Source organism: Leucopleurus acutus, assembly GCF_964270905.1.
Source record: "Leucopleurus acutus genome assembly, chromosome: 10".
Taxonomy (NCBI): Eukaryota; Metazoa; Chordata; class Mammalia; order Artiodactyla; family Delphinidae; genus Leucopleurus; species Leucopleurus acutus.
In genome coordinates, this window is record NC_139153.1 from 92493556 (window position 1) to 92517714 (window position 24159).

Sequence of the window (24159 nt, forward strand, 5' to 3'; positions counted from 1 at the left end):
GGCGCGGACCGGCCGCCGCGCTGTGCGCTCGCCGTGCTCAGAGCTGCTCGCCCCGCCGCCCGCCGGAGGGTGGCCCCCCCCGCCCCCCCGAAGTCGGATCCCAGAGCTGCGGCGGCGGCAGCCAACTGCTCCATATTTGGCTTCTATTACACATTTACATACTGGAGCGAGCTAGCGAGCGAGCGCGAGGGAGGGCGGGCGGAGGGAGGAGGGAGGGGAGAGGAGCGGGGGGGGGGAGGAGGAGGAGGAGAGAGCAGAGTATACCGCAGACATCATTTCTACTACAGTGGCGGAGCCGTACAGGACCTGTTTCACTGCAGGGGGATCCAAAACAAGCCCCGTGGAGCAGCAGCCAGAGCTACAGCAGCCGCAAGACAGTGTTTCTCTCCCTCTGCCCCCCCTTCCCCACGCAACCCCAGATCCATTTACACTTTACAGTAAGTGGCTATTTTTTTTTCTCCTCCGATTCTTTCTCTCCCCCTCCCCCATCTCCTTCTCCCATGATTTAGATTGAGATTCCCCCCCTACCCCCGCTCTCCCTAGAGGGGCAAAAGCAACAACCAGGAAACAAACCCCAAACCCCATTCGGCGACACGGAAAACAGCTGGAAGAGGAGCGAAGGAAATCGACGCGTTGTGTTTTGGTGTGTGTTTGTGTGTGTGTGTGTGTACATACACCCTTCCCCGGCTCCAGCTTCCCGGGCCGACATCCCCGCTCTGGGAGCAGGGACAACTGGCAGGAGGGCTGCAGGGGCTGGGTGGGCGCCCGCCAGGCGAGGGGGCGCGCCCGGGCTGGGGGCACGGGCGGGCGGGGAGAGCGGCGGCGGCGGCGGCGGCGGCGGCGCCCCGCTACGGCGGCTGCCGGTCCGGCCGCGAGTGCGGAGAGCCATGTCCTCCTCCTTGGAGGTGGCGTAGGGGGAGGCGGAGGCCGGGGGTCGCGCTGCCCCCTCCTCCCGCCGCCCCCTCCTCACTCCTCTCCCCGAAGAGGGCGGCGAGAGCGAGCGGGTCTGGAGAAGGGCTGGGCTTGCCCGCGGGGGCCGCCTGGCCTCGGAGCCCCGGGGTGGGGGTCTCCCCGCGGAGGCCGGCCTGGCCGGGCGTGCGGCTGCGGACCGGGAAGGGTCTGCGCCCGCGGCCGCGCCGGGACTTCGCGCGCGTGGCCGGGCGCAGAGCGGTGGGAGAGCGGGGGGCGCTGAGGGGTGGGTGCTGCGGGAGCGGGTGTGCGGTGCCGGGAGCGCGGCCGGAGTGGCGGTGGCGGCCCTGGCTGCAGCTGCCGCCGCCGCCGCCGCCCTGTTGGTACGGCAGCTTCCTGATCATGTGCAGCCGTCGCAGCGGCCCGGAGCCGGGAGCCCGCGAGCGCCCCAGCCCGGGCCGGCGCCCCCGCCAGCGCCCGCGGCCGGAGCCGGGGAGCCGTGGCAGGCGCTGCCCTGCCCGCGCCGGAGTGAACGGCTGTGCGGCTGCTGGGAGGGTGAATGAAGCCGGGAGGAGGAGAAGGAGGAGGTGGCGGCGGCGGCGGCGCTGCGGGAACTGGGATGCGCCCTGGAGCCCCGCCGCTCGCTCACTCTGGGCCGGGCCGGGCCGGAGGCTCCGCCACTCCTGCGACCGCAGCCGCCACCTCCTACGTGGTTCCAGCGCTGCGCGCAGGCCGGTCCCGCAGGGGGCGGGGCGGGGCAGGGGGCCGGCCGGGCTGAGCAAGAGGTGAGGCGGTGGCGGAGCGCGGCGTGAGTGCGAGTGAGTGCGTGCGATTGTGAGTGTGTGCGCGCGCGCGTGCGGGGGAGGGGGCGGCTGGGGCCGTCGCGGTGGGGAGAGGGCCCCCTCAGTGGCCACTTGGCTGACTCCGCACCGCCCCGACCCCTTCTCGGCCCCCCCCCCCTCCCCACCGCCCTCAGGCCGCCTTCCTGAACTCCGCGGCTGGTGCTTTCATTTTATTTCAGACCACGTAGGGGGCTGACTGGAAGCGATGAAACAATTCAGGTTTTCGAGGCAGATTGAGCAAGAACCTTAGCGGGGGGTGGAAGTAGGGTGGGGGTGGAGATCCTGCCAGAAAACAAACAAAAAAAATCAGTTTCCAAGGGCTGTGGGGTTTGGTTCAATCCCGTGGCTGCTCTGTTTTGTTTTGCTTTCTTAGTATATAATCCTACAGATAAGAGGGTAATATAAATACTTCGGGAGATTGGGAAATTGCTGAAGAGTAGTAAGGGGGAAAAAAAAAGCCAGTCGGAAGCTGGTTATATAATGCGCGATGTGGCTAACGAGAACGGCAAGCTATTTTTATTTTGTTTACCGTATGCTGTGCAGTAGGGACTCCTACAAACTGGTTCTGTCCCCGAAGAGATTCTTAGTTTCCCTGTGAGATCCACAGGATACAATTAGCAAAATTAGAAGACCCTATTAAACCCACAGAATAAAAATTAATGGCTTGGAGTGGCATACTCCGTGCACATCCTGGTGCATGCACGGGAATGTGTGTATGCAAATAAGTTCTTTGCCAATCTTGTAGTCACATCTCATTGACATTTGTGTTTTATAATGCAGGCTGTTCTTAATATTTAAACATAATCGTTACATATCGCTCACAGCAGCGGGTAGTTACTTTAAGGTTATTTTTAGGCACAGCTAGTTACTTTTTCGACAGTGTTAGCTAAGCTATTTCATTTGGGTTTCTGAGGAGCCCTGCAGTTCCTAGAAGCCCCTGTCTTAAGCCCACCGTGTGGTTTATTTGGTGGGTGAAGGTAGTTTGACACTTCAGCCTATTTTGGAATGCAGTGTTTGCCTGAAGAAACCACCAGAGAGAAGGTTGAGAAAATCCTGCAAATGAACTCTTGGAAAGGGACTGCACCATAACGACCAATGCTTTGGCATTTAATCTCCTCTGATTGCCCTCTGTGCCTGCATCAGTCAATATTTTAGCAGCTCCACAGATAACTGGGCTTGAGTGCCACCTTCTACGTAAAGCAGAGGTTGAAGGACTCCCCTGAACCTTCTGCCTGCCTGCCTTTCTCATCTCGTAGATACCTGTCAGCGGGTGTAGGTTTTCGGTGTACTTACTCCAGCTCTGATCACTCATGTAATTAGATCAGGCTGCCATGGCAACAGACAGTGTTCCTCCGTCCATTCAGGTGGGTTTGTCTTGTGCCTGGACTACTCCCAAGTGTTTCATGCACAGTATTTGTGCTGCCCCAGCCAGATGAGAGACTTTACTATTTCAGCTGCATCTTCTTTCTGTCATTTTTGGACGGGAGACACTGAATGATGCTTCTAGTTACTCAGCTTTTATAAAGGAGACCAACAAGCTGTGCTTACTGGGTGCAGTATGTAAATGCATCTCCCCAGACAGTGAGAGGAGCCCGACAATCCTGCTGGTGTTTATTGTGAACAGATCAACAAGTATTTGGGACTTGTTAGAAACCTTTCAGAGCTGACTAAAGCAGCATTTCTTTTGCAGGCTGTCTGGTGCCTTTGGCCTTGCAGGCACTTAACCCTTTCAAGTGCAGAAGAAGTCATCCTTTAGAACTCAAGTTGCCAGTAGTCGCGACTGGTTTTCTAACGGATTTATTCAGCGGAAGTAATTTATTCCAGAAAGATATCCCCGTTGTCAGATTTGAAAACTGGACGGCCGTCATAATAGCAAAAAAATGCTACTGATAGTAGGCAGTCATCCTGAATGTATTCATTCTTAACTTGGATTTCTTGGCCATGATCGTTACCTTTGTGGTAGTAGGTTATAAGGTTTTTGTCTCAGGTAAGAGATGATGGAGGTCTATAGCTGGTAGACTGATAATGTATGGTGCTTTTGCACAATAACTTGTACTCTATTTGGGAATATAATTTCATGGGCATTTAATAATGTAGAGAACAGCATTTTTTTCTTTGTATTAGGGGACCACCTTATTAAGCCTGCTGAGCAAAGAAAAATAATACTGTTGGAAAAAAAAAGGAAAGAAAAGTAGCTTTGGTTGCTGAAGCTCTGTGTTGCTCAGGCAATCCAAATAAGGGAGAGTATTTTAATAACTCTGATATTTGAAAGAAAAAATAATTGAGAATAATAACGTTTTGATGTCATTGTGACCCTGCCAGTCAGTTTACCGTTTTGCAGCCCCCTAGCTAAATTGGTAAATCCTTTTTTTTTCCTCTGGGGCTAAGACTGTTGAGAGGGCTCCTTAGTGCTCCTCACAGGGTGTTTATGAATTTCTACCATTTTGCGAGTTTATGTAGTTGGTAACGTGATTGTGACCTGCTCAGATCAAGCGTTGCTGTGTTTAAAACGGGCCATTATTTATTTCTAGGAGGTAAATAGATGGGGGAGGCAAGGATATAAAATAAAGCGCAGAAGTTTAAGTTTTACATAACACCTTGGAGGTCCTGGAGTACCTTTTACAATGTACAGAAAATCGCTTCACTTGCAGCCAAACGTGCACATGTATTTTTCAGTGTACAAATAAATTCATCCTAAAATAAGTATGAAAAATGTGCTTGATTGGGAACTGTGAAAGTCAATATTTTCCCTTCTGGATTTCGTTTGAAGAGGGTTTGGTAAGCAGAAGTGATGCTTCATTAGAAATATCATAACTAGGCTTCCCGGCCTCTGAATTGTCCTATACTGTCAGAGAAGAATTCAAGGACAACTATTTAGCCATCAAATTATACATGAAATGTCTGTAACTGGCCTTACGTTTCAACAGACCTAACTCAGTTGTCTGGGAGTCCCCGGAAAGGCCAGCCTTAAGAGATTATTAAAATATCAGTAAGCATGTTTCTGTGACTCCTGGTACAGAGTTTGATTCACATCCCTTTTGTATAAATGTGCCTTTATTTTTTTTCCATTCTGAAATGTCAAGTGGATTTTCTGTTTGCACTTACCTTGAATGATAGTTTTTGATGACTAACGCATGGTTAACACTGGCTCATTTTGTTTCCTATAAGAAGTTAGTCGATAAACATGTTTTTACTAAAAGCCTGAAATTTAGTGAAGGTAGGAGTAAATGTTAATTCTTTCGTTTATAGTCGTCTGCAAGTAACACATAGTTTAGACTATGAAAAGCTTAAATACTTGTGTAAGATGACATAGTACAGCAAGGCAGGATATTATTTTTATAGGGGAGACATGATTTGATTTCCATTGCTTTATATCTTTTGATATGTGCAGCTTAACTGCTTCAAACAGCAGATTTAGTTCTGCTCATACTTCCAAACTTATCAGAAGCAGGCTCTCCTTATTTTGTGAAAAGCATTGAAAATAAGAAATCATAGAAATCCCAATAGAGATAATAATTTCTGTTCTAGGGTGTTCCACACAAGACTGCCCCTTTTTAAGGAATTTTGTAGTCCTCAATTATGCTGTTCAAATTTTAGTTTCATTCAATTCAGTTTAATAAAATACACATTCAGAATTTAAGAGGTGGTATAATAATGAGTATACTCCATGCTGGTGTTGGAGAATATTTTCAGATGTTGGCCAAAAGAGTTGTAATTGGATCAAGGTTTTAAAAATATGTAAATACTTACAATTACAGGAGTAATAAAAAGGTTTAGGTAACTAATCTTTATTGGTGGAAATAGTTTTCAGAAATCTCTTTCCTGTTTCATAATTTATGTATCTTTGTCTTTATCAGTGTAGTAATGTATTTTATAATCCTTACAAACCTGAAGTTTTCAGGCCAATGTACTGTAAATATGTGTACTACCTATTACCATCTCAAATGTACTAAAACACATTTTAGAACTATTAAAGACAAAAGAGCAACAAACATTATATTCTCTTTGACATATTTGATGTGAGCAGAACTGATTCATTGATTTTTTTATAGCTTTTAACGCATCGCATTTGTGGAGTAATGAAAATGCAATGGTAATGGCAATAACGTAAGCAAAAATTGTATCCTAAACCTGAAAATTACTTTTCAGAAAATTCATTGTAGTGTAATCACAGTTTGAGGCTTTCGGGGGGCAGAAGTTCCCCTGATGATGGTGTTTGGATTCAGGCTAAGAGGAACTCCTTTTTTTCTATTTAGGTGCTCTTTAACGGACACGTTTTGAATGAGTTATTTAGCAGAAGTTTTTAGTGATCATTGTCATAGCTGCTAATCCGTAAACATTTATGCTTCTAACATTCAAAGAAAATGTATTTTTTCTGTCACCGCGTACGGCAAATTTTCTTTTATTGCACCCTTAGCTTTGGCCTACTCTCCCCGAAGTATTTATATTATATCCTGTATCCATATTATTTATATATTATCGCCTCTTTACTGACTGTCGCATCAGTATTACTTAGGCCATCTTTCTGTCTTCCACTATTAATAGTATTGTGTTATGTTGCCCTGCTGTGCTTTTTAAATATTAAGGGTTCCATTTTTAGCAGATACAGAAAACAGTCCATAGGCTATTTTCTGGTATGTTGTTTGTATGTTTTTGCAATACAGAGTCCACTCTGCCTTGCTCTATCCTTGTGTTTCTTCCCTCCAGTGGAACACAGCAAGTTATGTTAACTCTTCGAGTTAGTCTAACTGGTGTAGCAACACAAATGCTTTTGAAATAAGTAGGCATACCAACGTGAGAGTAAATTAATATTTTACAGCATTTGCATCATGTTTGACTGTTCTCTGCACTTCAGCAGAATAGGAGGAGACTGTAATTTGGACTCTATAAAACCTTATCTGCCAGGTGATAGGTAAATAGGATGGTGTGCACATACATCGATACACAAGGCAACACTCTCAACTGTTAGCTCATAAAGCAAGCACTTTGCAAATCCACGGTACCTGCACCTTGTTTGAAAATGATGATCAAGTATTTTGATGCTTCATTTGAGATGTCACTAGATAAAATCAAGATTTCTACCCCCTCCCGGGCCCTTAAAACAAGTGCTGTGTAAGAATAAATAGAATATTATGAGCTTCTATTTAACTTGGCCACTATTTATATTTGTAACTCAGCAAGCTTCTTAGTGAAGGACAGTGTCTTCCAAGGACTTGAGAGACGTTATAGTCTCGAACAGCTTCGTTCTTTCTCTGTCTACACTTACTGATTACATGTGGGGAAACCAAGGCCTAGAAAACTTCCTTCTTCTGCATATCAGTCCCAGGCGTGCAGTAGATGCTTAAATAAATACTTGGCGAATGGATTAGCTAGAAGTAAGAATACTTTGGCTATTATTCATTACTTTGCAGTGTTGGAAAGCAATCGAAATTATTTTCCTTTCCAGCTGGGCTGTGCCCTTCAAAATAGTGAGTGTGTATGGATGAAAATAATCATGAGATGTGTTGCCATGTACCCAAGGATAATTGGCTCACTTACCTGTTTACAGATTATTCACATTGGAGATCATATTCATAGCTCCAGAATAGTTCTTTTCTGACACCCAATATAATCCTGGGCCTTCTCCTTCCTACTGTTACCTGGCGTGGGCTTAGGAAACCCAAACTAAATTTAAAACCAGCCTAAACAAATATGCAGATCAGCTCCAGTAATCAAAGGCTGAAAAAACTCAGTCCAGCAATGACTAGTTTGGGGATTAGTTTATAATAACTGTGCTACTGATTTTATTTAATGTGGACAGTTGGGAACTACCAGTATTTAAAAACATGATTTAAATAGATAGTGCTGGAAACTATATGTTAGCAGATCGAGTCCTCAACTTCTTCCATTTCTATGCATAGGTCTTTACCTCACAAAACCTACTACAAGCACCAAGCTCCCTGATGGAAAGGTATATGGAAGATTCATTCATTCTCTCTTTCATTCATCCATTCACACATTCACTCATTCATCATACAGTGGGTAATTTTTACTTAAACATGCTTAAGATATTGTGGCAGAATGAAAATCAAGTAGACATACATTCAGTAATTAAATCATTGAAAGTTTAGTGGAAAAAAAAGTCTAGTGAGTATATGCATACTTAACATTTTTTTTCCTGCATTCTGTTCTGTCTTCTATCCCATTAGACTGGTATGCTAATAACTGTGCTCTGTTTCATGATTGTGCCTCAAAGTTGCATGTTGATAGTAAGATATGCCTCATGTAAGTTAGACTCTGGCTCAATTACTATTCAGTCCATGCCCATTTTCACCTGATAGTCCTGTGATTACCAGCATGTGTTTCTGAGGAAATTGGCTAGAATCATTAGAGAAAAGAATGACAGTAGCTGTCTCAAATGGGGAGACCAAGCTCTTAATTTGATTGAAGGGATGACCTTTCTGTGTGTTGGCCTCCCTCTGAGCCCTGTCGAATAAAACCAGACCTGCCTTTTGGGCTGGCTGGTAGCTGTGTAATTCTCCTAAAACAATGCAAAATGTGATGTTCTTAAAGTTTAGATTTCAGTGCATGGGCCCTTGCAGGTGGAATTATTTTTTTAAAGCCATCCGTTCTGTTTCTCATTTTGGATTTCCTCTTCTGCACCCCCTGGACCATTGCAGGAGGATCGTGCAGCAAATCACCAGGGTGGTCCGTTCAAGCTGCAGATTTGTCTGGCATCTTGGGACAGCAGGCTCGTCCTCCGCAGCCACTGCAGGAAAGTGCGTCACCCATCAGGTGAGAGTTTTGCGATGCTCTCTAGTTTCCATCTGAGGATAAAGTCTGACCTGGGAGAGTCGCCTACTAGCCGTACTTTTAGCACTTTGTAGACTGTTTAAGATAATTGTCTTTGCAAACTGTATTGTGTGGGAAATTGAGAAATCGCCGAGAGGTTTTTTTTAAAGCTCGGATTCAAGTATTTCTCTTTTTGATTTATTTGGTTTATGAAGTAGTCCACCTCTGACTTTGTGGATGGTTGATTATTGTGTGTGTTGGGCTTGGGCCTGATCATTTTAATTTTCACCTGTACTTCAAGCTGGTGAGAAAGTTTTGCTACCAAATGGTTATCTTAAGTCATGTTTTAGGTTATTGTTGTAGTATGACCCTTGTGTAGGGAGACGGGCTCGTTTGTTTGATAGCAACCCGTATTTGTTGGATCTCGAATTTCTCCGTGTCTGGTTGGATTTTACAACTTCCTGATTTCTTCATGTACAGTAAATTTTTCTCATCTGGAGAGTCATGCAGACCCAGGGTGGATGCAGGGTTGATGACTCATGGTTCACTGTTGAAGGGAAGACAAGAGGAGAGTGCCTACTTGAAGTCAGGAGACCGTGGAAGTTAGTTAGAAGTTGGGGCAATAAGGGCTTGGGAACACTGGTATTCGCAACCGGAGGAGATTGTGAAATAGATCCCTTCTTTCTGTTTGCCTTGGGAGGAGTCCTGCTCCAAGCTGTGGAAATAGACTAGTTCAGAGGTTCCCGAGCCTGGCTGGGCACCAGAATCACCGGGAGAGGTTAAAAAAAATAGAATAGGGGCTCCACCCTAGATCTGCTGAATCAAAATGAGCCTTAATGGTCTCTTGGAGTCATACTGATGTTCCACAGCTTTGGCAAAGGCTGGATCGGGTGGTCTCTGGGCGGCTCTTCCTGAGTCATGTGGGATTTCCGTACTTGGTGTGATACACAGTCCACTTTTACCAAACCTCACGTACAAAACTCTGGATTTTCAGCTAACGTATAAGAGGTGAACACTTGCTTTATCAAAATGTTCATTTTGAAACTGATTCAGTAGATTTCTTTAAATAAAGAACCCCCCCCAACCCCCCCCCGCCAACCCCCCCCCCAACCCCCCCCCCCCACCAACCCCGGGCTTCTAAGATCCAGTTTTTAACTTCCATAGAAATTCCATGGTATTTGAGATAAGAGCGCAGGGCTCTGGAACCAGCCTGTCTGAATTCAAAATCTAGAGCTGCCTCTGTGAACTTGGGCAGTCCTGTAACCTTCCTATGCCTCAGTTTCTTCTGTGTAAGTTGGAGATAATGTTAGACGTTTCTCTAGGGCTGCTGTGAGGATGGAATGACGTAATATTTGTACACTGAGCAGAGTAGTACCTGGTATATGGTTTATGATCCATGAACCTGTGCTGTCACTGTGAACCTGTGACTTGTCTTGACAGGATGATTGTAATGTTCTTGTTTGGTGACGGTTGCTTCTCAACCATACATGACTCGGAGTAAGTAAATATCCCTGTACCTTGGTCTTTGGACCAACATTGTAGACATTTGCAGCCCTGCAAAGCCAACGGGCCTTTTATTTATTTTTCTGAACTTTGTGTTAGTCTACCTTGATTCCTGATGCAGGTTGCCTATGTATTGTTTTTATATCGTAGGATGAACTGCTGAGTTGCAGGCATAAGTGACGTTACTTGTGGTCTGAGTAAAAACACACACATACCTGAATGCCGGAAGTACTGTGCCTCAGAAAGGGGGGTCAGTAAAGTCCTACTGGGGGGCGAAGCAGGGGAGAGAGGAAGTTATCATACACGTTCTATCCTTGTGAAATATGGAACTGGGTACTTTACATTTTATGGGCTGTGGGTTAGGGAAAGCGTCTTTCAAAGGAGATAGAACAACTCTAGAATTCTGTGCAGAGTTAAGCCTCGTAAGGTCTACAAGTGTCAGCTCCGTTGGAAGGGGTGCGATGTCTTCTTGCTAATTACTCTCTTAGGGGTATTATCCATTTTAGGCAGAAAATCCTCACCTTGAAGTTTTGGGGGAAGTGGCTTAATTGCATATGTGGTTAACACACATGCAATTTTTTTCAACCTGTGATGTTTAAAGAGAATCATGTGTTAAAACAGGAATGTCTCAAGAACTTATTGTGAAAAAAACGGGCAGCAAACAGTCCTATCTCTTGGTCAGTATGTGTAGCTTATTGAGAAGAGATCCAGGTTTTTATAGTACATAGTACAGTATATTAAGTGTCATAGGAATACTCATATTACTGACAAAGCAGTACAGAGTCACCTTGAGTTTTAAGCAGCTGACATTTCCTAGGCTCGCATTTAAAGGAAGCTTATAAGCATTAGCTAAACGTTTTGCATAAATAGTGGCCTCATTACAGTCCTCACAATTTGATGGCTAGGTGTAAGCAAGGAAACAGTATCATTCACGTTGTACTCTGTTATACTCATTAAGGTTTTTTCTTTTTTTAAAAAAATAGAATAAAATCTAGATTACAGTTATTTCTGGTTCTAGCTGTTTTATCAATACAATACAGCTGTAGCAGTTTCTGACCGACCCCATTCACAGGCACTGTCTATGTAAAGAAGTGATTCATTCATTTATTCACTGTGTATTTTTTTTTTACTACTGCACAGAGTGAGTAAGAGCTACTAGGAGGAGGTTATATACTTCGTGGTCAAGTAGGGGGAAGAAGAAATGCTCTGAAATAACTAATACAAAGCAGAATGGGGTGGGTTGTACTTACTGGGGCAGGTTCTAACACAGAAGGAATTCAGAAGAATGATGCTGAGTAGGATGATGGGGAAAGACTTGGAGGAGGAGGGACAGTTTGGGTTGAACTCTGAAGACTGGTTAGCATTTCTGTGGGAAGAGATGGAGAGTGTGAGGGTGACCGTTTCAGTGCCAGGGCCATAACAAGCAAGTGCATGGTATGTAATTGATGAGGCCATTGAGGCAGAAGCCCAGGTGCTGGTGGACATCTGAGTTCCTGGAGTCCAGCAGACAGCAGAGTGTGGGAATAAGATTACTGAGAGGTCCGGTCTGGAGATAAATTTGGAGGAGCCATTGGCATGAAAGTGATCTTTGAGATTGGGCTTTGGGTTCTTGCGCCTGGCAGGAAGTTTGACAGGCAGGCGGGATGAGTATATTTCAGTGATGACGTCAGCCAGAGTGGAATATGTAGAGGGGGAAGTAAGAGGCAGTGGAGGCAGCAGAAATGGAGCATTGGTGTGGCACAGCCTTTGTATGTTTCCTGTTTAAGACCTGGGGTGAAGGGAGGGAGGATGGAGAAATTGGGATGATGCACAGGGTGGGTAATGGCCGGGGGGGGGGGGGGGGCGGGGGGCGTATTCCCTAGACACTCAGGCACCTTGGAAACTCAGGGTTGAGCTTTAGCTCAATGAAATCTTCTTGAAACCTTTAAAAAAATAGAAACTTGAGCTAATTTTAGCCAGATCTAACGTGTGTGTATAAAAATGAATGCTGCTTTTGAAATTCAGCACATGCAGTATCTCTTTTCATTTAAACAAATGATCCCTCTATTTTCCTCTCAACAGTTTTATTAAGAAGATTTTCAGTGAAGCCCTGTACACATTAACAACGATTCCAGCTTTGCCTTTGATCTTTTCCATTGTGGATTTATTTATCTCATGTGATATGCGTAAATCACATTATGCCACCTACTTGACTTTGGAGCAGTTGTTCATTTGTGGCAATTCATTTCTTGTACTTTGATAAATCACATTAATATGGGTGTGTTTCATAACTTTAGTGTGGACTCTTAAATGTTATTTGAGTGTGTGTGTGTTTGTGTGTATATGTGTGTGTATATATATGCATGTATATATATTTCCAGCTACTAGTCACAGTTTTCTGAACAATTTGGCTTCTCATTTATACTTTATAGAAAATGTAGAGTTAGTGAGCCTTGGCTCTGGGGAGAAAGACTACATAGCTCAAAGTGAAGGAGAAAGCTGGACATTATCTGGTTATATTGCTGTTATTGGGGAGTCAGTCTTAATATAATGAAGGAATATTTGAGGATTATTTAAGATATTTTTTTAACCTGAGTTTTTTTTTTTTTTTTTTTGCGGTACGCGGGCCTCTCACTGTTGTGGCCTCTCCCATTGCGGAGCACAGGCTCCGGACGCACAGGCTCAGAGGTCATGGCTCACGGGCCCAGCCGTTCCGCGGCATGTGGGATCTTCCCGGACCGCGTCCCCTGCATCGGCAGGCGGACTCCCAACCACTGCGCCACCAGGGAAGCCCCCTAACCTGAGTTATTTTTGATGGGGTGTCTGTAGTCCCCTAAATGGCCCAGAATGAGGCTGTGACTTACCTACCTTTCATAAAAGACAAGGTTAGGACAGGAGTGACAGGAATGGAGAAAACAACTCAACAACTCCAGGGGGCAGACCATGCTGTCTGCAAAGATTCAATGAGCATCTAATATGTGAGAGGCATTATGCCAGCAAGACCCTAAAGGAAATATGGAGATGATCAATGGTCCACACTTTCTGTATATTAACTCTTTGAATCTTCACTGCAATCCTTTGGGGTAGGCACTGCTATTATCTGCATTTCACAGGTGAGGAAACTGAAGCACCGAGAGGTTAAGTCACTTGCCCAAGACTGCTCAGCTGTTAAGTGGTAGAGTCATGCTGGGACCCCAGCCTGTATTCTTTTTTTTTTTTTTTAATTAATTTATTTTTTATTTTTGGCTGCATTGGGTCTTTGTTGCTGTGTGCAGGCTTTCTCTAGTTGTGGCGAGTGGGGGCTACTCTTCGTTGTGGTGCATGGGCTTCTCATCGCAGTGGCTTCTCTTTTTGTGGAGCACGGGCTCTAGGCGTGCAGGCTTCAGTAGTTGTGGCGCACGGGCTTAGTTGCTCCGCGGCATGTGGGATCTTCCCAGACCAGGGCTCGAACCCATGTCCCCTGCATTGGCAGGCGGATTCTTAACCACTGTGCCATCAGGGAATCCCCCAGCCTGTATTCTTAACTGCTGCCATGCACTGTCTCTCAAGCCCTCAGCCCCTTCTGTAAGGCAAGGTGTGCCCAGGAGTAGTATTTAAAGACCCACAGCAGAGGTGCGGCCGGCTCTCAGAGGTCAGGATCAGAGAAGGTTCGTGGACGATAACCCTCCTTTTCCAGGTGTGCCTGTCTGTTCAGGGTCACATACCGGCTGTCTTTGCTGTGTTGTTTCCCTTTTTTTCACTCTTTGTCCTCCTCCCTGAGATTCCTACGCACTTTCAATAATTATTAATTGAAGAAAATGATGACCGTGGCATATGCTTATCTGTGTTTCAGGGGATTGGCTTAAGTTGGGCTCCAAATGTTTGGTGTCCAGTGATGAACTTCTGACTCTTGAAAGTGAGGTGATGAACTTTTGACTCTTGAAAGCGTTTCACTGGGTCAGTGCTCAGTTTGCAAGGTTTGGCCGATAGGAACTATTTCTCTCTGCAGTTTGATAGATGGTGGGTGGCACCCAGTCCAACTCAAAGAAACATGGGGTGAAAGGAGGTCACACTTATGTCAGGGAGGCCATCGGGAAGCTCAGAGCTTGTATCCCCTCCCCTCCCCCCCCCACCTCTGCCCCTCCTGTCCCTTCATCTCTGGTCCCTGCCCCTCCCAGGCTCATTTTCTCACCTTCACTGGACCAGTGATGAGTCTTGACCAACTCATGTCAAAAAGATAGAGGGGCTCCCCTGGTGGCGCAGTGGTTGAGAGTCCGCCTGCCGATGCAGGGGACATGGGTTCATGCCCTGGTCCGGGAAGATATCCCACATGCCGCGGAGCGGCTGGGCCCATGAGCCATGGCCGCTGAGCCTGCGCGTCCGGAGCCTGTGCTCAAGGATAGAGAAGAAAGATCACTTTTCTCTTAGGCTGCCCAGGGAAAACTAAGAGTTTGTCTTTCTTACGGTTGAAGAATGTAAGTGATGATCATTTTGTAACGTGTAGGACCATCAAATCACTCTGTTGTGCCCTTGGATCTAACAGAGTGTTGTAGGTCAATTATACTTCCATAAAAGAAAGAAAATTACCAAGGATAGTTTTTAAAAAAATGTCTTCAGAGGCAAGTCTTGCCTTGTAGACACACAGAACAGGAGGATTTGGGATTTGCCCTCTGTGCACACGCGGATGGCAGCCCCAGCCTTCATCCGAGCTGTAATCATACGTGATGCATTTTATTTACAGATTAGGAGGCTCTGACTCTGACATATGACTAACGGGGAAGCTCCTCCCTTACAGCAGTTGTATGTCATCTGCTTCAGAGAACTAATTGCTTGGCAATTCCCCTTTGGTAATTCCCTCTTTATTTTCTGATGAGTTACTTAACAGTGACGGGCTTGTTGAGCGGAGCGTTGAGTTTAATGTGTGCTCCAGAAACTCCACTGTAGGCCTGGGGGATATGTTTTTCGAATTCTGTTTAGCTTTACTGAAGGAACACTGAAACCATTATATGGCCTGTTAATATTTCACTCAATACGAGGTTAAACGCTGAGCGGTGTGCAGTTTTCCAAAAGAAATAAAAACCAGGCTTCTTTTTTTCAGTGTGCCCCTGTGCATTCGAAAATTATTAAAAAGGAATTTAATATTCATAGAATGTTTAATCCATTTTTTCAAAATAAGATTTCAAATGGAGGAGCTTTCCAGGACACCACAGCGTGAGTGGGGGTGTGGTAGAAAGCTGTTGGGCGGTTTTTGGGGAGACCGAGTTTCTTTTAACTGCCCTGCTGCAAGGTGAGATGGACCACCCACTCTACCTTGCTGGGCCTCAGTTTCCCCATTTACAGGAAAGAAAGCGGGTGAAAGAAGTGATCGCTCGGGCCTCTTCTATCTCTAACACGGCACAGTCCCATGAATAGATTTTATTGTAATTCTTTCTCTCGGTTGCCCCCACCCTCCCCCAGAGACCTTTGCTCTGTCAAACATCATTAGCTGCTGTTTGACTTTGTTCGGTTTTGTATCTAATTAGAATCTACATTTTCAGCTATTATTGTGTCATTATTTATAAAGTAAGTCGTAAGGGGTGCCTAAAATCATTTATCACCCCATCTCTATTAGTTTCGTACCTTACCGCTTCCTCGGCTCCTTTTTCCTCTTCTTGCTACCATGCCCCAAACAACATCCATTTCTGGAGTGGCTGTGTTATAACTGGAAGGAATCTTTCTGCTAATTATGGAATAATTTTTTGTAAGGAGAGCGCAGAAGCTCAGCTCTTTGCAGTAGCATTGAGGGTCACATTCTGCTTTTAATTTACAAGTAGAAATCCTTTGGATGTCATTTGGTTTTACCTGCAGGTGCAGATTTGAGCCTCGAGGTAATTCGTTTTTTCTTCTGCATCAGCTTTCCCAGTTAGTGTGCATAGCATTACTTGGTCCTGTTGGTTCATTTGTAAACCGTTCATACTGATGTCTCTTGACTCATTGAATAGTGTTTTTCGGCAGCCAGTGCAAATGGAAGAGGTGACATTTAAGAGTGTTTCGTCTTGTTGTTTTGTTTGTTTCATAGGCAGAGAGGAAGGGAAGAGGCAATAGGGGTGTTAAAAGTGAGGGCTTTGAAGACAGGGAGGTTAAGGTTTGAATTCTAGCCCTGGCTCCTTAGTTGTGTGTCCCAGGCCACATTTCTTAAATCTGTGATCCTCAGTTTTCTCATCTGTAAAATGGGGATGATGACAAGGTCTATCTTACAGGATTGCTGGAAGGATCAAAGGAGCATTCACTGTATATTGCCTGTGGTAGGATCTCAGTACATAATTTAAAGAAAAGAAAGGAGGGGAAAGTATAGAATTGAAGGGCTGGAAAAAAAAAAAAACCAAGAACTAAGGAAAGAGTTGTATCTTTGAGGGTACTCAGGGTAGGAGGAGCCCTTCACAGTCCTTCGTGGGCAGGTTTGAATTCCAGACGGACCATTGAAACTTAGGAGGGCCTGGACCGCCTTCCCTGTTTTGGGTGTGATGTTCTACTGAAGGTCCACCTGCTCCACAGAAGAGGGTGTTAGTTGCTGTGCAATGGATAGAAATATTACATTTTAAACATCTGTTGTCTGTACTTTACTACAATAAGAGAAAAACAATGAAAGCAAAAGTTCCCTTTGATTCCACCATCCCAGTTCATAAGTCGCTATTAGGTGTTGTCTTTTAGTTCTTGACAATTTAACATATATCTTTTTTCACTTTTGCTTTTTCTATTTAGCATAAACATTCTGGTTTGCAACCTAGACTGGACAGTTATCCTTTGCAAAGATTATATAATATACCATCAAGTTGTTTTCTCTTAATTTAGGTTTTGTATTATTTGTGGACATTCGAGTTGGTTCTAATTGTTTACTGTTATAAAACTGCAGTGATTACCTTTGTACACTTAAGTATTTTCTTAGGATACAGTCACGTCAGAAGGCTTATTCCTAGACGGAGGGGCCTTGCTCTGAACTGCTTTGTAAAAGACAACATTTACATTGTTACTGATGATATATGACTATGTCTTGCTTCAACCTGATTAATTGTGGGACTTACTCTTTTTTGGCTAATTTAATAGGCTTCTTGGTTTTAAGATTTGCATTCCTTTGATCCCTCTCAGTCGCAGAACATTTCCATCTGTGTTTACTTACTGATTTTCTTTTATACAATTAGCAAACGGGGAGTCTTGATAATTTCTCATCTGTGCCTATGAGCTCTTTGTGTGCTCTAGAAATTGATCTTTCTTAAAGTCATATGTACTGCAGCTGTTTCCCCAGTCCGATTGTTTTTCATTTGGATTCTCTGACTTTTTGCTGTATGAAAGTCCAAGATTTTCTATGGTGTCTCTTTTCTTCTGTGATCATACCCAGGGCCAGCCTGGAAGGAAGAAGGGAGATGACTGCAGCTCGCATTCTGTACCTGGCCGGCCAGCAGCTCGGCTTGGCTGGAATAGTCCTCATTCTCAACTGCTCACCGCTCCCCTGTTGAACAGCAGGGAACCGCTCCTTGTTGAAACCCTAGTGCTTTTCTACTGCCGAGGGCCCCTTTCTACTTTCCTTCCCACCTGTTCCTCACTCCTTGACCTTGATCCATCCTGGGCCAGTCTCCTAGATGTCTCGTCTCCTCTGCCCACCTTTGGGGCTCTCCGCCCTGTGTTGCTGACCCCCGTTTCTCTCGGGGAGCCCTGCCGTGGGGGCCGTGCTGGAGGCCTGGCAGCCTCCCTCCCGTGGGCCTGGAGAGATAGGAGGAGTTCCAGGCTTGGCGAGGTTGAACGCTTCTTCGAGGATCCTGGGTTGGGCTCTTCACACCTTCTGCTCACTTAGTCCGACAGGCCACCTGCTGAGGAGTGAGCTTCGCGGGTTTGATTTTCATCCAGGTTAGACTGAGGGGCCCACTGCTGCCCAGCTTCCCTTGCTATTGTAGCTCTTCCCTGGAGAGAGCTCTGCGGGCAGGAGGGCAGGGGCAGTTTCCCGGGTATGGAGCTCTGGGGGAGTCTGGTCTCCAGACCTGAACTGGGACCAGTGGCCCTGCTGGGTTGCAGTGGTTTAGGATGTGCTGTCCCTCCTCAATGGCCTTTCTCAATGTGCACTTGTTCTGGTCCAACCCGTTTTCCTCTCCGAGGCCAAAGTGAACATTTCTTACTCTTAGACATCTGTCTGCATCTCTGTTTCACCTCCTTGGTTTTTCATTGAAGTTCTGAATCCTTAACCTGGCCCAGCAGCTTTGGGGTCCCTTGCTTATCTCCCCGGCACTGACACTCATCTGTTGCCCCTTCTTTGCTTCAGTCATTGAGCATTTCCTCTTTCAAAGTGCCCTGTCCTTTCTTATTATGTTCCAGCTTTTAGTCGTGCTGTTCCCCTTCCTTGACATCCAACTACCCACCTCTATCTGTGTGGCTAACTTTGAATCTTGGTTTAGAGTCCTTTCCTCGGGCAGCCGAGGGACTAGTCCTGTGCTGCCTGTCGGGGATTCCCAGAGCCCCCTGCTGTTCTTCTCGTGTTGTAACATTTTGCACCTCTTTTCCCAGCTCAGTGACAGCAGGGACAGCAAGGACTGTTTCCCCCCCTCCCCCCACCAACCATTCTTGGCATTGGGCATCCAGTAGGGCTGCAATAAATGTAAGCATTTCCCCTACAGTGTGGGTTTGTATGATGCAAATTGGATGCAATTCCATCTCTTTATATAGACCATGACTTACAGGGCTGTGGTCTGGAGCTAGCCCTGGGGCCTAGTGGACCACAGTGGTGGAAGAAGCTATGGCATCTGTTGAATACCTTTGTGCATCAAAGAATGAGTGGTAAAGGTGACCAAAATTTATAAGAGGGCTCTGCTCAGGAGAAAGAAAAGCCTAGTGACGAATTTTCTGGAACAAAAGCTACACGGAATAGATTGCTGGATTTGCTCAGTGATATTTAAATTTTATAGCACTACACTTATAACCACACCAAACACTAATATCATTGAACTTCAACACAGGAAACAAAATTACCGTGTTTTTGAATGTCTAAAACTGTCTTTCTTTGCAATGAAAAAATTCCTGTTGGATTTCGATGATGTGAGGATTCTTAGAAACATCGCTAACCTGTGGGATGAATGAGTGGATTTGAGGTTCACCTCCTAAACCCTGTTCTCTGCTTTGATCAGTCTCCCTTATGTGCTCTTGTGACCCTGCTCTCTGATTCAGGTGAAAGTTCTTGGTGGGATAATTTTCCCAAGGAGATCATTTTATCTGGAAGAGAGTAGTTCTGGAGTCTTAAGCAAGGTTGGTCAAGTGGAGGTAAAGCACGCCATGGACCAGGGAGCCCTGAAACCCTCCTCTGCGTGACCCCGCCCAGGAGGAATGGGGCTGGTGGGGTCTGACTGTGGTGTCCCTGCCCCTTTGAGTTGGCGGGGACAACCTCCTCTCTCTTGCACATGAGTTCGTCTAGAAGTTGCCCTGTTGGTGGTGGGTGAAGATACCATTTCCAGGGAGAGGGTGTTCATTGGTGATCACTGACGTGAGGGTCTGCATGCTTCTGATGGAGGTTCTGACAGGTATGGAAAAGGGTCTGACATTAGAACCGAGGCCTGGGCCCATTGTCCACTGCAGCGCCCCAAAGCCCTTTCTGCCTTGCTCTGTTCTGGCAAGTTCCAAATGGGGGCAGAAAGGACTCTGGATGAATTTTGTTTTGATTGTTCTTCCCCTTTTCAAGGCTCCGTGCTGTAATCCAGACCATTGAGAAGTATGACCCCAAGTTGTGGCTTTTTTGGGAAGACAGTCTTTTTATAAGGAGCTGGGAAAAGAATGTTTCTCTTTGGCTGCTGGCTCTGGTGCCTGATCTGACACTTTTCATAAGATTAGCAGTTCTGTTCCTTTTGTAAGTGGTCGTAGGCCCGTAAGACAAGTTACCTATTATTTGTTGACAGGAGAAAAGATTATCTAGTTTTTATTTAGAAATCTTCTTCCATAAAACCTTGTTTTCTGTTGCATTTGAAAGAAATACAGTGATAGCATCTAAGCCCAAATTTTGGTGTTTTACTTTGGCTTTCCTGTTCTGCTGGAGCCTCTGTAACCCTTTGTACCTCTCTCTACTCTTCAGAAGGAACAGGTTATATATATTTTTCCATCTCAGAGTCATCCAAATGAACAGGACTGTTTTAACAATCTGTATAAACAGATGCAAAAAAAACAGGGGGAAGACTACTTTCTTTCTTTTTTTTTTTTTCCCTCCCAGCAAGCTTTAGATCCATTTTGGTCATCCTAGAGATTAGAATAGGCCAATGTGAGTAGGAAGCAATGCGAAATGAAGAAATATTTTTGCATGTGTCCTTGAAACATGGGTCTTACCCAGGAGTATTGAGCCTTCTCCAAACACAACTCTGGAAGTCACAGTTCATATCATCTTTAAGCCCTGGAGAGAGGGTTATTAATCTATGAAAATGAACAAACACTAGCTGTTTGCTATTCTGCTGTGCAGAGAACATTCAATGACCTGACTAATCTCGGAGTTTCTTCCTCTAAATGCTGCACTTTTTACTCTTTACCCTGAAGTCTCAGGAAAGGATTTCCTTAAAAAAATTTTGTTAAACTTTTCCATTTTAAATGTGCAGGGTCTTCAAAGACTTCACTGGGATGGAAGTCCTATGTTTTCCTGTTTCTTCTATAGGACTAGTCACAACTACCCTTTTCTCTTGGTGGTGTTTTGCAGTCTGGGCCTCCAATTTAGTAAACATAGCCCTAAGGACCACAGTCATCTGGACCGTGTGCAGTGGCTAGTGTGTCATGGGTCCATCTCAGCTGATAATAGCATATCACAGGAGTCAGAGTGCCTCGTATGACTGGTTGCCCTGGGGAGTCCTGATGATTCCCTAGAGCAGAGAGTATCCTCTTCCTTTTCTAGAGGAGGAAACAAAACCTAAGAGGTTGACAGATTTGCTAGGTTTCAGGGTTAAACACACATGGCTTGTGCTGTCACCTGGGCCTTGCAACCTGCATGAAGTTCAGTGCTTTCTCCATCACCTTCTGAAGCCGAGATCCCCCAGGCCTTATGCAGTTGTGACTCTGAATCTGTAGACTGCAAAGACAGAACTTTGCTTCATCGAAGGGGCCTAATAGAGCAGTTTTGAGATGGAGCTGGGAAGATGGAGAAAGAGAAGAGTACAGCCCCTTGAATATACACCATTCCCTCTTATAAATTTTGACGTTAGTTTTTGTAGTGCCTAAGCTTGAACTTGACGGATAGGTAGAGAGTGTTTTTTCTTCTGCAGCCACTACACCTTTAAAGTTAAGCTTCTCGAGCTATATTTCCTTTAATGCACCAGTGTCAGCAAAGTTAAAAACATCAGGAAATTGTATTGATCTCATCCATGGAATCTTGAAAACTGATGCCATCTTCTCTGGGAAGTTCTTTCCTATGTGGGTGGGAAGGCATTACAGTCAGGTCACTTCCATATTGGTAGGTCCCTCCTGTCTTTCTGCTGGATGCTACAAAAGAGGGTAGAGGAAGCTCACGCAGCCCCTTATGAATCAGATGTATGCCTCCTGGTCTGGAGAGAGCCAGTGCGAGACACTGAGTTGCTTTCATGATGAGTATCTGCTGTCCTAGGACATCTGGCAGTTAATCTTTTAGTAAAAATCACCATCCATCTCTTGATGCCAGAAGCACGTATAATAACTGTTATGAAGCCTTTTCTGTCTCTGCAGAAGTAATTGGTGCTGACGACCGTGCTGTTGGTTTCAGAAATACTTGGAATCTGATTCTCTTTGAGGCTTACGGAAGCTAGATTTTATATGTGGAGTCCTCCTCAGTGATTCTGCAAACCAGACAAAGGCCATCTCTCTTGTAGGCCTCCTCCCGGCAATCTCTTTACAGCTTTTTCCTAGGAGTCAAGGCGCTATAGCCTAGCTGGGGAGTTTTGCTTGGTGACGGAGTAGCTAAGAATGTTTCTCTCTAACAGGTCACAGAGAGCGCTGGTGGACGTCTCTCCTTGCCCCAAGATCTTCGGTGGAAGTCCACGGGACTTGGTGTCTGTGCCGTTCAAAGTATATATGAACTCGCCAGGAGGCATAATGCGTCACCATTTAATTCTGGGCCACCCTAAAGGATGACACCCAGCTTCAGAGACCACCTCTTGGACATCATCCCTGAGATCCAGTGTTTTAGCTCCCCATTGTCTGAAATCCGTTTCTGACCGAGTTTGAGCTGCCTTAGGCTTAGGCATTCAATGGCCAGGGCCATGTTGCAGCGCCACACCTTTTGTCCCTTTCAGAGCAGCAGCTCGCTCTGAGCTCTTGTTGAGTCTTTTACACAGATATGCTAGAAAACAGGCACCAACCCATTCTTTCCATCTTGGCATTTTCCCACAAGCCTAGTCCTGGGATGACCTGGAGCGGAGAGGCAGTGGAGGATAAATTCATCTTGTACAGACTTGTTCCTGCTAGTTCTAGCCTGTCTCTCGCCACAGATCTAGCTTTTAAATCCTCAAGTGATTGGTTTTGCGTAGGAATGTGTGGATTGTTGGATCGCAATAATTTTCTCCCTGAATTTCTAGTGTTTATATAAGCAGATGTATATAAAAAAAGTTCTGTCATTGGTGTAAACAGCAGGGCCTATTTTTAATAGTTACAGGTGCTTAAAGATGGTGCAGAATAAAAATGTAAGTGTTTTTTTTTTTTTTTTTATTGCAAGTTGCAACACAACCAAAAGTCTGTATTAATGTTTTGCCAGGAAAGGGTCAACACGGAAAATTTGCAACAAAGACAAACTAGAATAGAACCAGTGCAAACAGAGGCTGACAAATATATGCCCCATGTTGGGAGTTCAGCCCCTGGAATGTTATGTAGGACAAAAGGAATGGAAGAGGTATTTCAGTAACATTTTGTTCTGTGTCAAAAACCTTGTGAAATATAAATCTGCTGTGTATTGGAGAATGGATACAGCAATTGATTCAGGTTGAATAGCTTTCATTTAACTAGAATATCCCACAGAAAGCCGTTCCTGTTCTGACAACCATAGTTTTGTTTTTCTTGACTTAAAGAAAATTGAATTCATGTTTACATATTTTATAGGATTGTTTTACGGACAAAGACACAGGTCAAATCCCATCCCAGCACAGTGGCTATTGTTATAGCAAATAGAAACATTTCTAAATGAAATAAAACCCATTTCTAAGCCATGGCCCTTGGCCCATAGTAATCATACTACATTGGTGTTATGAAACCGTTTGCAACTATCAATAATTCAGTCGTAGATGTGCTTTTTTTCTAATTCTGTTTTTAAAAAATATTCTAGTCTCTTGCCAACACACATACCCATGCATATACTTCACTGATTTGCATAGTAGAGAAGGAAGAATATGAATATGTATAGTAGGAGTCAACTTTATTTTGGACTTTCTGGAACAGATCACTTTTTTTTCCTCCACATGATGGCTCCCTGAATTGCTTCCAATTATTGAACTTTCATAATTGCCCACAACTCTGTCTGTGTCCTTCTAACGGTCTTGCCATGTCAACCAACCCAGCCAAAAGCTAGTAGCCAGTGATAGTGGTTTAAGAAGCTGGACTTCAGAATCCCCCTGCCAAGGGTATTCTGTTATTCTCCATTTGTACACTTCTCAAGAAGAAATTAGGTGCTTGTTGTTGAGTTTTTTTCAATTCCCATCTCATTCTGGCATTGATCTTGGACTCATTTGCAAACTATTACTCCTGAAACATTTTGGCTCTCTGTGACCTATTGTTCAGTAGAATCTGAGGTTTTCCAGGTACATCAAAGACTTAAATGTTAGGGAAATTGATCAAAAGAAAACTTCTCTAGGAATAAATGTCTTTTAGGTTTTAGCTCTATTCTACCTTCAAGGTTCTTACCTGGATGCCTTATATTTTATTTCCTTTCTGTATTTATACGGATTTGATACTTGGGTTTACTGTTTTCTGTTTGGAAACAGCTTTTAAAAAGTAACACAGAGCTTAAAAATATAAAACAGTTCCAACCTGCTCCATTCTTACCTTGACTGCCTTTTCTGCCTTATTGCTAGACCACTGCTTCTCTTTCTGCTTCTCTTCTGGGATTTTATCTGCTCAGCAATTGTAGTGTGTGATTCTGAATTCTATGGTTTGAGTTTCCTGACCAGCTTCTCTTTGCATCTGAGTCTATTTCCTGTGCGTAAAGCTTTGGCATTCCATTCTCCGA

General features: G+C 44.8%; 1 protein-coding gene across 3 annotated transcripts in view; it reads left to right on the forward strand.

The window, feature by feature from the left end:
- Positions 1 to 270: 270 nt before the first annotated feature.
- Positions 271 to 24159, forward strand: part of ATXN1 (ataxin 1) — a 396177-nt gene continuing 372288 nt past the window's right edge. For all 3 annotated transcript variants that reach the window (XR_014326542.1, XR_014326543.1, XM_082848800.1), the window contains exons 1-2: positions 271 to 437; positions 8411 to 8525. The gene's annotated coding sequence lies outside the window, so the exon portion shown is untranslated. The remainder of the gene's footprint in view (positions 438 to 8410; positions 8526 to 24159) is intronic.